Source organism: Rhinolophus hipposideros (genome assembly GCF_964194185.1).
Source record: "Rhinolophus hipposideros genome assembly, chromosome: 2".
Taxonomy (NCBI): Eukaryota; Metazoa; Chordata; class Mammalia; order Chiroptera; family Rhinolophidae; genus Rhinolophus; species Rhinolophus hipposideros.
The window spans coordinates 67,712,125-67,725,886 of record NC_138048.1 but is presented as its reverse complement, the minus strand read 5'-3'; the positions used below and the strand labels follow the sequence as shown (position 1 = coordinate 67,725,886).

Here is a 13,762-nt window from a genome sequence, read left to right as displayed (position 1 = left end):
AATCAGGTTTGGCAGGAGGATACATGGGATCAGGTGGTTACATAAAACAAAACTGGCAACTACTGCATCTAGGTGAGAGTTCATGATGCTATTCTCTACTTAGTGAATGTCTGAAATTTTTCACAATAAAAAGTTAAATAATAATATAGACTTGGCCAATGGGTTCTATTAATGCAATAAGATAATTACAGAAAGCACTTATGGAACATATAGGAAAGTAGCTGTCATTCATGATCCCTTACGGCGCAATTAGTTAAAATAACCTGTACCTAGGCAAGTGAAGAGACAAATAGGATTATAAATCCTTCATGGTTATTATATCAAGAACAAAGTTGAGGGCAGGTGTGGGGGTGGTAGAAGAAGTAACTGTTCCCTCAAAGCATTCCTATATGGCATTTTCGGGGAGGGGAAATATGAGATACTACATAGCACAGGTGTAACCCAGAGCACTACAGCATTTCTCAGGCCCTTATGAAAATCACCATTTTGAACTAATGTCTATAAATTTATAAGCATATCAGGCAAATATGTAGAAATGGCTTCAGTGTCCTCAGCTAGACTGTAAGCAAGTTTTCTGCAATCCTGTAACTGATCTATAACACACATATACACACAAATAGAACTAACACCAACATAAATAAACAAATTTCTGTGATCATAACTTAAAAATGATTGCAGGGACTTTCAATAAAATTGGCAAATGTGTTTGAGATGCTCAGATTTAAAATATAGTTTATAAGCTGTTCCAAAAACAAAACAAAAAAAACAACAACATACAGTCTATGTGAGTGGCACATTAAAAATTTCACTTGAGGACAGGCACTTAGAGAGGTAGCTGGTTGCATAGCACCTGCATCTCAGATGCCCACAGTCTGTGCAACCGATTCTCAGGGGAGACATGTCATAAATAGTTAAGACTCAATAACCTAGCAAACAGGTTTCAAATGTGAGCTTCAAACAAAAAGCCAAGGGCAGATGCTCGAAAATGCCAAAGATGATTTACCATGGAGCTATTTACTTGAGCAACTCTATAGTCTAATGAAGAACCACATACTCCTTCGAGCTAGGAAAAGACAGAAAAAAAATTCTTATTTTCCCCAACATTCCCCATTAACTGGAGAAGTGGGGGGTAGAAGAAGAAGGGTGGAAAGGAGGTCATCCCTCTTTGCCCCTCCCAATAAGAATTCAAAGACAGTTTAGACAAAGGAAATCCCCCTCGTCAACATTCGGATAGATTCATTATTAAAATCAATCATTTCCTAGGAATATTTTCACAGATAACTTATCTCACCTATTTATCCTAGTTCTAATTAATTTTTAGTTTTTTACTTCAGACTGATGCATCATCTACCATTTCCCACCAAATTCTATAAACTTCCATCAGTTTGTATAGCTCCTTGATTTAATGTTTAAAATGAAAATCTGATTAAAAATAATTAAAATTTTTGACGATGCACTATAGAATGTATTTTGAAATAGAAAATATTCTTTAAGTAATTAATTCTAAAAAAACAAACAAAAAACAACAAGAAGCAAAAATTAATTATCTTGCTATTTACTGGTCCCCAAAATACATAGCAATACCTTTTAGGTAGGGAATTACTTTTTCTAAGGGAGAATCATTACGGATTCTCATTTACAGTGATGAGATCATTTAGCCTGAAGCTAGAAGAAACTTTAGAAATTTCATCCAATCCTGTCATCTACTTTTACAAGAGTACTTGCCAAATGTCAGCCAAGACACACACAAGAGAGCAAATCGCAACTCTACAGAGTCCAGTGCTCTTTTTGCTGTAATAATACAGTTAACAGATTTGTATTCAACAGAGAAAGGCTTCTAAATGATCTTTTTAATTGGTAAAAATGGTTCTCCTGAAAAATTTTCACTAACTAAAATAGGTAGAAAATTCAGCCACTTAACTTCCCCACTAACTATAAATAATTAGGATGAACACAATACACAGAAACAGACTATTATAGTAAGATGATGGACAAAAACACACGAGCTATTACCGCCACTATAACTTAAGTTTAACAAGAAAATTCTATTCACAATATACGATCATCACTATATAATAGTTTTCATCCTGGTAACCATAAGCAAGCAGTTATAAAATCTACAGATAATAGAAATCTAAAAAATAAGGATTTGCCTTTTCATTATTTATACTAATGAACATTTACTTTAAGTACCTTAAATTATATTTAAAAAGTTTTTAGTTGGGGAACACATGTATTTTGTCAGAATTGTGAGAAACTTTCAAAATTCTTAATAGATTCTTAAAAATAAGAGAGTAACAGAAAGAGCAATAAAATACTCTAATAGTCGAGTGGGAGCAATTCTTACCATTGGCAGTGCATTGATGTGGGGATGTACCACTGAATATCCGGTACCACCAATCACAAGTTGCTGTTGCTGATGCTGAGAAAAAGGAAAGTAAAATATTCAGTGTGCCCTAAAACAAATTCAGTTTAAAAGATTTCTCACACCAAATTCTACATGTATGAAATACGCTTTCTTCATTTATGTCTTTGAGGTCTCCACTAGTGAGTATCTTTCTCCCTCTAAGCAATTGTTATCATAAACAACAGCAGCAACTTTTGAGTGCATTACCTTGTGGCAGGCACTGAACCTGCTAACATTCCTAAAAGGCTGACACACAACAGCATGTGGCTCAAGAGATGAATTTGCACAAACTGACCCACATGCAAATCAACTCTTGCAAATACTGCTGTAATAGTGCCCAGTACAGTGTGTTAATAACCTGTAAACATGAGCCACGACGAGTATTAAACCTATATTCTATATATTCTGCTTAAAAATAAAGAGAAATACATGATTGCTTTTGAAACCATTTCAATCAAACCTTTATTAAATTTTAATCTCTTCAGAGTTGACATTTTACAGAGTTTACCCAGTCTTTTCAATTGCTAAGTCACAGCACATTACTGTCTGTGAACCTTTTTTGTAAATATGCGCGTGGTTCTTCACACACCCTTGCCAGGGCAGTGACTCGCAGGCGGACACTGACCCGCGTGGGTCCCACTGTGTGCTGGAGTGGAGCAGTTTTCTGGAAGAGCACAGGATGATGCCACAGAAAGGGATGTAGGAGCTTTACCTCATGCACTTAACAGGCGAACTACGTCAGGAAAGACTAAAAAGATAACTAAGCAAATATACTGAATAACAGCAGACAGAACTTCATCCCTTGAAGTTTGCTCCCCTCTGGTTTTATCTTTAACTGACTGGAACTCTCACTGTGCTGACTGCCAACTTCATGGCCATACTGCGTAACTTTAGTGCTAGTGCATAATTTTAAAGTAGTTAAGTTATAAGGAGATCTAGGAGTTGAAAGAACATTTATTAAACATGTCGTACACTGAACTGAAATTACAGATGGTAATATCAACACACAGGCTGGTAATATTCCACCAGCCTCTGGTGTTTCAATACAGGGGAGTAAGCCCCCTGGGCTTTTTGGTACAAGACACTTGTAAACTAGCTGGTAGATCCTTTCTACCATCTATAGGGGAAATATTCTATAGATATCAAGACTGAGTCCAAACAAAAATTAGATTACTGCTAGGCTCTGTTTACCTCAGGGTCATTTGTTATGAACATCAATTACTTTACTACAAATTTTTCATGAGTTTTTGAGCTGTAGGCTATATAAGGCTATTTGTTATCCAAAAATCGGCAGAGTGCACTTATCAGAAAAAAGCTTTGGCATACACTCATTCGATTTATTTATAAATAATTAACATGTGCTACTGAATTATATACAATGTAAAACACAGAAAACCAAAGTAAAAAATATACAAATTACTTATTTACAGTGTTGCAATATTGTTTAAAATACTCTAGATTCTTATTTTATTTTGTTTTATTTTATTTTATTGGGGAATAGTGGGGACAGTGTGTTTCTCCAGGGCCCATCAGCTCCAAGTCGTTGGACTTCAATCTAGTTGTGGAAGGTGCAGCTCAGCTCCAAGTCCAGGCACCGTTTTCAGTCTTAGTTTGCAGGGGGCACAGCCCACCATCCCATGTGGGAATCGAACTGGCAACCTTGTTGTTGAGAGCTCCCACTCTAACCAACTGAGCCATCCAGCTGACCCCAATATTCTAGACTCACCTTTTGAATGTCTTAATCATGATGGCTTTATATCATTAACTAACATCTCAAGGCACAATTTATTCTTAGAGCAAGGCTCATCCGTACTAATAGTGAATGTACACCTACCTATATGTCAAACATCTTTCTTTTCTTAGTTTTTTAAGGAGAGCGCAGCTCACAGAGGCCCATGCAGGGATGGAACCAGCAACGTCAGTGTCACAAGAACCACATTCTAACCAACTGAGCTAACCGGCCACCCCAAACAAACATCTTTCTTGATAACCTCTAATTTTTATCAGCTATCTTCTAAAATGATTAGATCACGGCAAGAGGAAAGGTCATTCTGGTAGTTGATCATCAGTTCTATCGTTTTCTTGTTTCCTATTCTTATTTATGAGTCTTGCATTCGGTTTCTTCGTAGGGGTCTTTAAGTATAGTCTATTTTGTGGAGTTTGGTTAAAACTAGATAATATAATCCATAAATCTATGTAGTTAAACACAAGTAAGCTTACAGCAGTAAGTTCAAATACATGGCAATTCACATGAAATGCAACAAGGGAACAGGAGTGACACTTTTGCTTTGTAGAATACCCCACTCTTCTGAAAACCATTATGTACCAGATGTTATACATGACTGGGACATCACGGCCAAACGAGGGTACAAGTTTGAAACCCTACATTAAATATAAGTAACATTTACTTTTTTAAACAAAAATGGAAATAGACTAACAGAGCACTCTACCCCAATGGATATTTGTTTACTCTACTGGGATGTACACACACAACACACACAAACTCACACACATCTACCTGTGGAAAACACCTATTTGGATCATTCCAGTTGCTAGTCTTTCTCATCCTCTCCCTGGTTCTCTTCTCCTACTCTGCTGTGGTCAGCGAGTCCTTCATCACTCTCACGTATGTCTCGAATCTCAATTTTCTCAAATTCTCTCTCTGACCTTGTTTTCTCCATTCACTCATTTAACTTTTCTTATTAGACTATAAGTCCTTAAGGGGAAAATCACAATAATAATTTGATACATATTGAGGTAAATATTTGATTCTAGGATTTGAAGGGTGAATTAATCTGTGGAAAATGATGTGTCAACAGTTATGCCCATTTGCAAATACAATACAATCTAGAAAACTGGGGAATTTCTTAAAAAATCTATGCAGGGCTGTTTTGGATTCTATAACTGGATGTTTCTGTAGTCAACTCATTTACCCATGCCCCAGCCACTGCGCAGGGCATTTATAAAGCACACCATACAATTCTTCATCTTATGAATTGAATATCTAAATTTAAAAATATGTAAATATTTATTCTACGAAAGAACTACAAAAATCTGAGGTATATTTAAGATAATCAAACGGAATGCGTATTAAAACTATTTGCACTAAAGTAATTCAAGTTGTCAAAAAAAAAACAAAAAGAAAACCATGTGCACCCTTTACATCTGCCTTTCTACTCTCACTCACTCTATAGCCTCTGCTCTCACCACGGCAGGTGGCCCTCTCTCCGTTCTCAGCATTCCGGCTGCCGTGCCCCTGCGCGTTCCTAGGCCAGTAACGTCCTCCTGCTACGATTCTGCCCACAAACCTAACCTACCTCTTCTTTTAAAGCTCAGCCCCTATCATCTTCCTCCCTTGACTATTCACCCCACTGTCTGGAGAGGGGAATCTGAGCCTCTCTTACCACAATCTTGTAGTACCTTATTCTCTCATACCTCCCTTTTTCAGATCTCTGGAGACTAGGGACTGATCTGCTCATCTTGTTGTCCCATCCCAGAACTCAGAAGAGTGCCTTGAACATATATAGTTCTTAAGATATGTGTGTTCACAAAGTGTTATATCTACATATGTGCAGGAAAAAGTACATACATATTTGAAAATAAAACACAGTAGAGACTGAATTATAGCACAAATAAACCAAACTCGTTAGGAAGAACTTCTCAACAGTGCACTTTGATTTTAAAAATGCTTAGGAGAGGCTGGCTATACCAATAATTTCAGTGCCACTTCCATCAAGTGACCAATAAAAGTTGATCTTTTGCCATTAAGACAAAAAAAAACAAAGCAACAAAAAACAAGGCACATGAGAATCACATTATAAAATCAGCATAAAATTATCAACTACTTTGTGTTCTACATAAACTAATCCATTTGCTTTGCTTCTTGTGATGTAATAAATTTTTGTAGGCTTTGGTTTTGTATCCAAAAGCTTTGCTTTTGGAATCTGTATTGTAGAACATTTTGCCCAAAATAAGTAATAATTTTAGAATAGGCTTTCATCACAGAAACAGATACTGCTGACTCAGCAGACATCATCTAAAACCTACCACCTACACATAATTAGGAGAATTGTTTTTAAGATGCAAAAATCCTATAAAATAGCTCAATAGTATATTTCCACTGATCTTCAAAAGTACTACCCTGAAGTAAATTTATCTGATTTGTAGATCTCTTTGAAAAGCTAATGGAGTATAGGACCTTTCCCTAAGAAAAGGTACAAATAAAAAAAATCTGCTTATTATTTAAAGTAGTGACATAATCTAATCTAGGACGTAGTAGCCAATAACAAATTCAAGAAAGTGTACTTGATATCCTTAAAAAATAGAAGGTGTAAATGAATTGTTTAAATTTGGAGAATTGAGGAAAATCATCCCAAGAAGAGAAAAACATAATATTCCTACAATGGTTAATATGCTTAGAAAGATTTATTAAATGAACTTCTGAGCAAAAGTCACAGATAAAGTCCAAATTAAACTGCTTAGCACATGACTTGAAAGCAAAATAAACAGTGATTACCTTATACTGGAACAATTAAAAAAGGAATGCATTTGTAAATCAGTTTCAAATCAAAATTTTCTCAATTCCATTGATCCAGTTCACGAAAGATTTTTATTAGTTCCCTTCTTTTACGTGGTAATCTCTAATAAGATACTATGCATTCATCAAAGCCTCTAGAACATATTCTAAGCTCTCCTCACCCCAGTCTCAATTTCCATGGAATCACACACATACATAATATTCTAGACAGCCTGAAGATGAGGTGAGTGGAAAAGGGGAGCAGGCTGTAGCAGAAGGGATTGAAATCTTAAGGAAACTCACCCTGAGATCAAGATCAGATTCAAAGGGAGAACAGTCAGACCAAAGGCAGCTTTACCATCATCACTGGCTGTGATTTTTCACTTCCTTTGTTATGTAAGTACTTAGGGAAAATGGATTCAAAAGTTGTATATTATGATTCCAATTTTCTAAAAATAGGACATACTCTGACCACAAACCCACGTAAAGAACAATTTAAACATGCACTGATGTGTAATCATCCAATTACTATTTCAGTTGAGTTAGTTTCATTGGTAGAATCACATGTGGTTGAACTTTGTATTAGATTAAAAACAAAACAAAAAAATTTGTACAGGAGTAAGACAAAAAGCTATCAAGTACCCCAAAATTTGCCTGTCAGAGACTAAGCAATGCAATTAAAAGACAATAAAAACCACAAACTGTCTTACACTAAGCCACGGAATTTTTAAAATTAAAATTTGGTTTGAGCAGTTTCAGGTGTTATTAGAAGTCAAATTTATTTTTTAGGCACTAACATCTACCCAGCAAAAACGTCCAGTTCACTAACTTTCAGTGATAGAGAACTGGACATGAGAAAAAGCTCAGACTCAAACTTTAGCTGTGATCTTAGAAAGGTGATATAAAAATGTATGACTAAACACACACTGCTGTCAGTTACTTTTAAAAAAATAAGGTGGCACATCAATAATGGGTAACTAATTTATTTTCTTCTACTAAATTAATGGTGCAAATTATAATTTACGATGCCTTAGAAAATATAACATTGTTTTCTTCTTAACACATAGCTAACAACAGCTAAACATTTCTTTTTAAGTTATTTGGGAAGAAGAAACAAGTAGAAGGGTGACGGGAAGCAGTAGGAATAGCATAAGAACACAAGAAATAACATGATGAAAAAAATATATCAAACTTTGCCTTCTCCAAGTTTGCCTAAAACCACACAGGCAGTACCTTGGCCCTTAAGTTAGAAGAAAAATTGACACAATTCCTAGATCTCATTAGGTTCCTCACTCTTCCCAAGGGCTGAATATCTGATTCAAGATACCAACAATTTGAATAGCTAATTAGACTAGAACAACACAAAAATCATTCTGCTGAACAATACAGAAGAACTGTTCTTATTCCCAGAAGAAACGAGAACAGCTCTGCCAGGGATGTTGGGTCTTTGATTAACTCTGTCCTACAGAAATATTTTTCCAGATTCTAACCTAAATGTGACGGCTTTAACTGATCTAGGGTAGATTCTGAACACTGGGTGCATTTTAAAGATCCCCCATGTGGTTCTAGTGGGAACTGAGAACTACTGAATTATGAGCCACAAAAGAGCAGGATGGGGAATTTCACTGGTCAGATTCCAATCATCAATCCACTGGGGGAAGAGGCGAGAAGGGACCACTTTCTTCAAATACTAGCAATGCAAAGTCAGTGGTTCTCAGACCTCGAGTGGGAAACATACTATTAACAAGTAAATTAAAAGTGTTATTAATTTGATTTTAACAATAAGAAACAAAAGGTAAACTCAAATTCCTCATTCAAAAAATGAGGATTTCTGAGAGAGAACGAGACCCAGTTAAGACCACAAAACAGAAGAGTTACTATCATAACAGCACAAAAGGAGCACGGCTGACACCTACATTTAGACACATAAAAACCAAATGAGACTCAGCTTTGTATGACAAAATTGTAAGTAGTTGGTAGAAGTTATAGAAAGATTTTTCTGCTCAATATAATGGAAAACTGTTACAGAAATCAATGGAAATGTTCAAACAAAACCCGGATCTATCACTCGGCAAGGAAGTTATTATAGTGGGATAGACGGGGTTGCCACATGTGCCCTGTGGATTCTTTCGAACTTGGCATTCAAGGGTCATGACAGGGCCACCAGTAGCATCTATGGCACCTCTGTGCAAATTAGACTCCAGCAGGACAACTTAGGAGAAAAGAGAAGCCACATTACAGAACAGGGGGTTCAGAGCCTGAACTGTGGAGCCACACAGCTTGGACTTGACTCCTAAGACCTGACACTTAGTAGGCTAGGCGACCTAAGACAAGTTACTTAAACTCTCGGTACCTCAGTTCTTTCAACTACAGAATAAACTGTTAGGAGAGTTGAGTAACAATATTTATAAAGTGCTAAACAGTGCCTGGCACAGGATTGAAATGCAATCATTTTAAAAGTGTGTGTGTGTGTGTGTGTGTGTGTGTGTGTGTGTGTGTGTGAGAGAGAGAGAGAGAGAGAGAGAGAGAGAGAGAGAGAGAGAGAGAGAGAGAGAGAGAGAGCGCGCGCGCCCCCCCCCTCGGAGAAGACACAATTCCATCCCAGGGAAACGGCCTGGATATCAGCACCCACCTGTTCCCTTGTCCATGCACTTCTGTGCAGGGCACAAACTGACCATTAAGATTCTTCTGTGCTGCATGTTACTGTGACTGTAGAGTTCCGTTTTATTTTGTCCTTTTAGAGTTAATATAATAGCACAGCTATTCAAAAAAAAAATCATTGATAAAACTTGTAACAGATATGGAGTGTGCCTGCACACGGCAGTTGCCCCGACTAGTGTGACCCCACAGTGACAAAGCACACAACTGACCAGTGTAACAGTGACAATGACCACACCAGACCCTCACTGAAGCAGAGAGCCTCAGTTGTACTTGAAAACCTAAGTCTTCAACTTCCTCTTTGCAACAGAAAGAGATAAGCTTAACTTTTTTTTTTAAACTAACAACATGCCAGCAGATAATTAGTAAAATGGAAATTGCCATTTTGAAGTACTTTGGACATAAAGAGAAAAAACATATTTACATTAAATTAGGTGATGAGTCTAGAATTTTAAAATGTTTTATTTCTACCAACTACTGAAGAATTCAAAAGAGTAACTCTTGTCTGTCTTTATTAAGAGTATTTCCGTACAGATTTTCAGCTGAAACTTAAAAACTGGTAGCTTTGACTTCATATGTTTAAAACTGATAATCTAGACAGTACCAATGAACGCTTTACCACCAGTAAGTTAAAACAAATTGCTCATTTAACTACCATGTTTTGATCAAAGTGGCTGTTAGAATACTACTCCTTTAAGAAATCAGGGCTATACTGTATTTTAACATAATTCATTTTTAGTATACAATAAAATGACATTCATAATTCTAAAATATGCCAAATTCTCATCTGATGTTGGTGTGCTAAACTGCTTTCAATTTAACTTTTTCACCAAATTTAAAATGAAACATTTCAACCACCAAATACAAGCTGGGTTATCTACCTGATTCACTCAAGACACAGGGACACAGGGACAGAGGCTCACAGTCCCCACCCCCTTCTCTGTTTCAGGGGTCATGAAAAGACAGACAACCTTTCTTAAGTAATTATGTACTTTAATACAAAACACTATTCCTCCACCTGCCCAAGATCCACATTATAATAAAGCACTGACTGAGACTATACAAATACAACTGATCCATCTTACTTTTCAGCCATCGCTATGCAATGGTCGAGGGGTTGGCAAACTACGGCCAGAAAGTATATTGGGTTTTGCAGGCTACGTGGTCTCTGTCACAACGACTAGGCTTTATTATAGTGCAAAGCAGCCAGAGACTATACATAAATGAATGGCTATTCCTGTTTCCAATAAAACTTTATTCACAAAAAGACAAACAGGGCAAGAGACAACATTTTGTCGGCCATGAAATAATTCCCAAGACCACCCAAATTGCTACAGATGCAGGATGAAGCTTTCAGGTTACATGAGGTAAAGATATTTTTTAAAAAATCAAAGTAACAAACCCAGTTTAAAAAAACATTGGTGCATTCTCCACTAAAACTATATAACCATTATATGGGAAGAAAATTTTCGAAGGCATTCAAACATCTTATGTGGCACTACATACAATAATAAACTTCAATCAGAAAAGAGTATTGAAACTTCAATATTTCTGACACCTTCAGACACTTAAAAGACACTGGAAGTATTAAGCTGGTGCAAAAGTAATTGCAGTTTAAAAGGTTAACAATAATTGCAAAAACCGCAATAAAATAGAAAGAACAAAAGATTTCTATTCTTTCTGTTTAAAAACTCAACTCTTTCACATCATATCCATAGAACCATGAGCAAGCCCTCAGCGTCCTCATCTGTAAAATGAGGCTGTTATATAATACCCCATTCTGCAGAAATGGTGTGGTTATTAGATACCTTGACAATAAGTAAAAAGAGTTTGGCTTATTGTTTAAAAAAAAAACAAAAAACAAAAAATACCTACGGCTTAAAAATAAGAGAGCACCAATCCTATTAAATCCCTAAAAAGGTTTCACACAGAATTAATACTAATAAAAAATCAGCTAATCATAACTGCTTATATAGCTTAAAAGGGCACAAAAGGGTTAAGAACAATAACATAGTATTGAAAAATAAAAATTTTAGAACAATGAAGGTATAGAAATAACAGAGTGGTCCTGGAAATGAACCCTCTTGGCCAGAGCGAATGGAAGCAACAACGCTGGCCGTAAGTTTTACCAATACTAGCCAATGTTTACTGAGCAGTGGGGGAGAAGAAATAGTTATTACACATATTTTAAATTAAGAGAAAACAAGCTTGTATTTTAGCTTTCTGACACTGCCAATGACAACTGGACACCAAAAATCACTTCTATAATGTAAACTAAAGTGTTACTGAAAAGTTGTTTTCACATTTTCTAATAGTCCTAAATAATAATATAATTCACAGATAAATCTGGGGGAAAAATAGGTAAATTGTATAGTAATCAGTTTTTAAAACAAAGTCATAAAACTATCTACAGATAAAATTACATTTAAAATGTTAATTTTCTTATCTTTTCCCAGTTCTCTAACATCAAGGCAACCAAAGATTCTATCAGTAACAAAGGACCTACCACCCTGCTATTAAGTGAGCTCTCTCCATGAGCAATGCACTTAATCAAGAAAATGCAAACCGAGAATGCAGGTTCTCCTTCAAGAGACCAGGAAGCAATGTAATTTAAAGCTTATTTTTATCTCTAAGACAAGTTAAATGATATTTTTTTTAAAACTGACTCTAAGATTTATCCTGCAATAAACAACAGAACTGTGAGGAGAAAGGAGAGAGGAAAAAAGAGGAGGGGAGGAGAAAGGGAAGAAAATATTAACCTCCCTACTAGATACTGTTAATATTAAAAATCAGCCCTTTACCAACAATGGAACAAAATTTACTAAAATACACCAGTAAATAAAGACCCTTGCCCTCACAGAGAATATAGTACAAAATGTATAATTAGGTAGTATGTAGAAAGTGGTAAGTGCTACGGGGGGGAAAAAAGGCCCCACAGAGTAGGGTGAGACGGAGGACTCAGGAATTTGGGGGGAGAGGGGGGAGCTGCTGCCCCAGGCTGCAGTATTAAGTAGAATGGTCAGAACCGGTTTGTACTTCAACTGAGAGCTGGCAAGGTATCAGGAAGCAACTGTATGTTCTATATGTAGGCAATCACGTATTAAGATGTACCTTATCTTGATGTTATCAGCTTAGTGTTAGAAACTGTACTTAGGACCTCCCGTTCACAAAATAGGTCAATTATGTTTCAATTACTCCAGCGTTTTCTCTGAAATATCTGGTTTTGCCTCTATCCTACATGTCCTGTGCATTACAAAGCTATTAATTCTTAGGATAGATATTAGCCATTCTAAAAGGCAGATTTATTTAACAATTCAGTATTGTAATATTATACATGCCACCAGAAAAATTATCACTGACTCTGGGTGGCGAACACACAATGTGATATAAATAGATGCTGTATTACAGAACTGTACAACTGAAATCTATGTAACTTTACTAATAACAACTGTCACCCCAATAAACTAATTAAAGTTTATTTAAAAAACTTTATTTAAAAAAGAGGAAAAGTTATCAAATGCAAAAGAGAAGATATGCTAAATAAAAGAAACTTTCATAATTGTTGTCCAGAGCCTGTTCCGTCAAATTATTTTTCTTACAAACATTCTTAAAGTTATTCTCAAAAAGCTTCAAACTTTTTCAATACACAGGATACTGAAACACAGAAAAACGATACTGAAATGAAATGTGTGGTCACTTAAGTCCTACTACAGTTTAGACAACAGTCTCAGTTTTTAAAATGTCCAGCGCATGCTTACATCATGCCTAGTACTACACGTATTTACCTCAAATTACCTAAGTAGGTAAAAACACCAAAACACAAATGTGGATCTAGACCAACACTTCCTCACGTGCTTAAGAACCTCTGATTTTGTTTGTTTTTTCCCATTGTGTTCAATAGTCTCTGGTAGAGCAAAAATAAAGAGACAAGTGAGACTAGTTTGTGAAAACACACAAAGCTAGAACTACAAAGACTGGCTGAATTTTTTTCAATACCTTCAATTGTAAACTCCTGAAAAAAAGAAAGAGTATCTTTATAATTTGTGCTTCTATCATACCTAAAACATAATTCTGGATTCCAAGGAGCACTAAATGAGATTGACGAATGGGGGGATTTGTGGAGGCAGGGGGTTGGCAACAAAATCTTACCTCTTCCTTAGAAGAGAGGAAATAACCCGGAA

General features: G+C 36.1%; 1 protein-coding gene across 4 annotated transcripts in view; it reads right to left on the bottom strand.

Moving 5' to 3' along the window:
- TBL1XR1 (TBL1X/Y related 1) overlaps window positions 1-13,762 on the bottom strand; it is a 147,757-nt gene that overhangs the window by 68,018 nt on the left and 65,977 nt on the right. For 3 of the 4 annotated variants that reach the window (XM_081029016.1, XM_081029019.1, XM_081029017.1), the window contains one exon: window positions 2,348-2,422. The exons of the other annotated variant lie outside the window; for it this stretch is intronic. The gene's annotated coding sequence lies outside the window, so the exon portion shown is untranslated. The remainder of the gene's footprint in view (window positions 1-2,347; window positions 2,423-13,762) is intronic. 4 annotated transcript variants of the gene reach the window in all.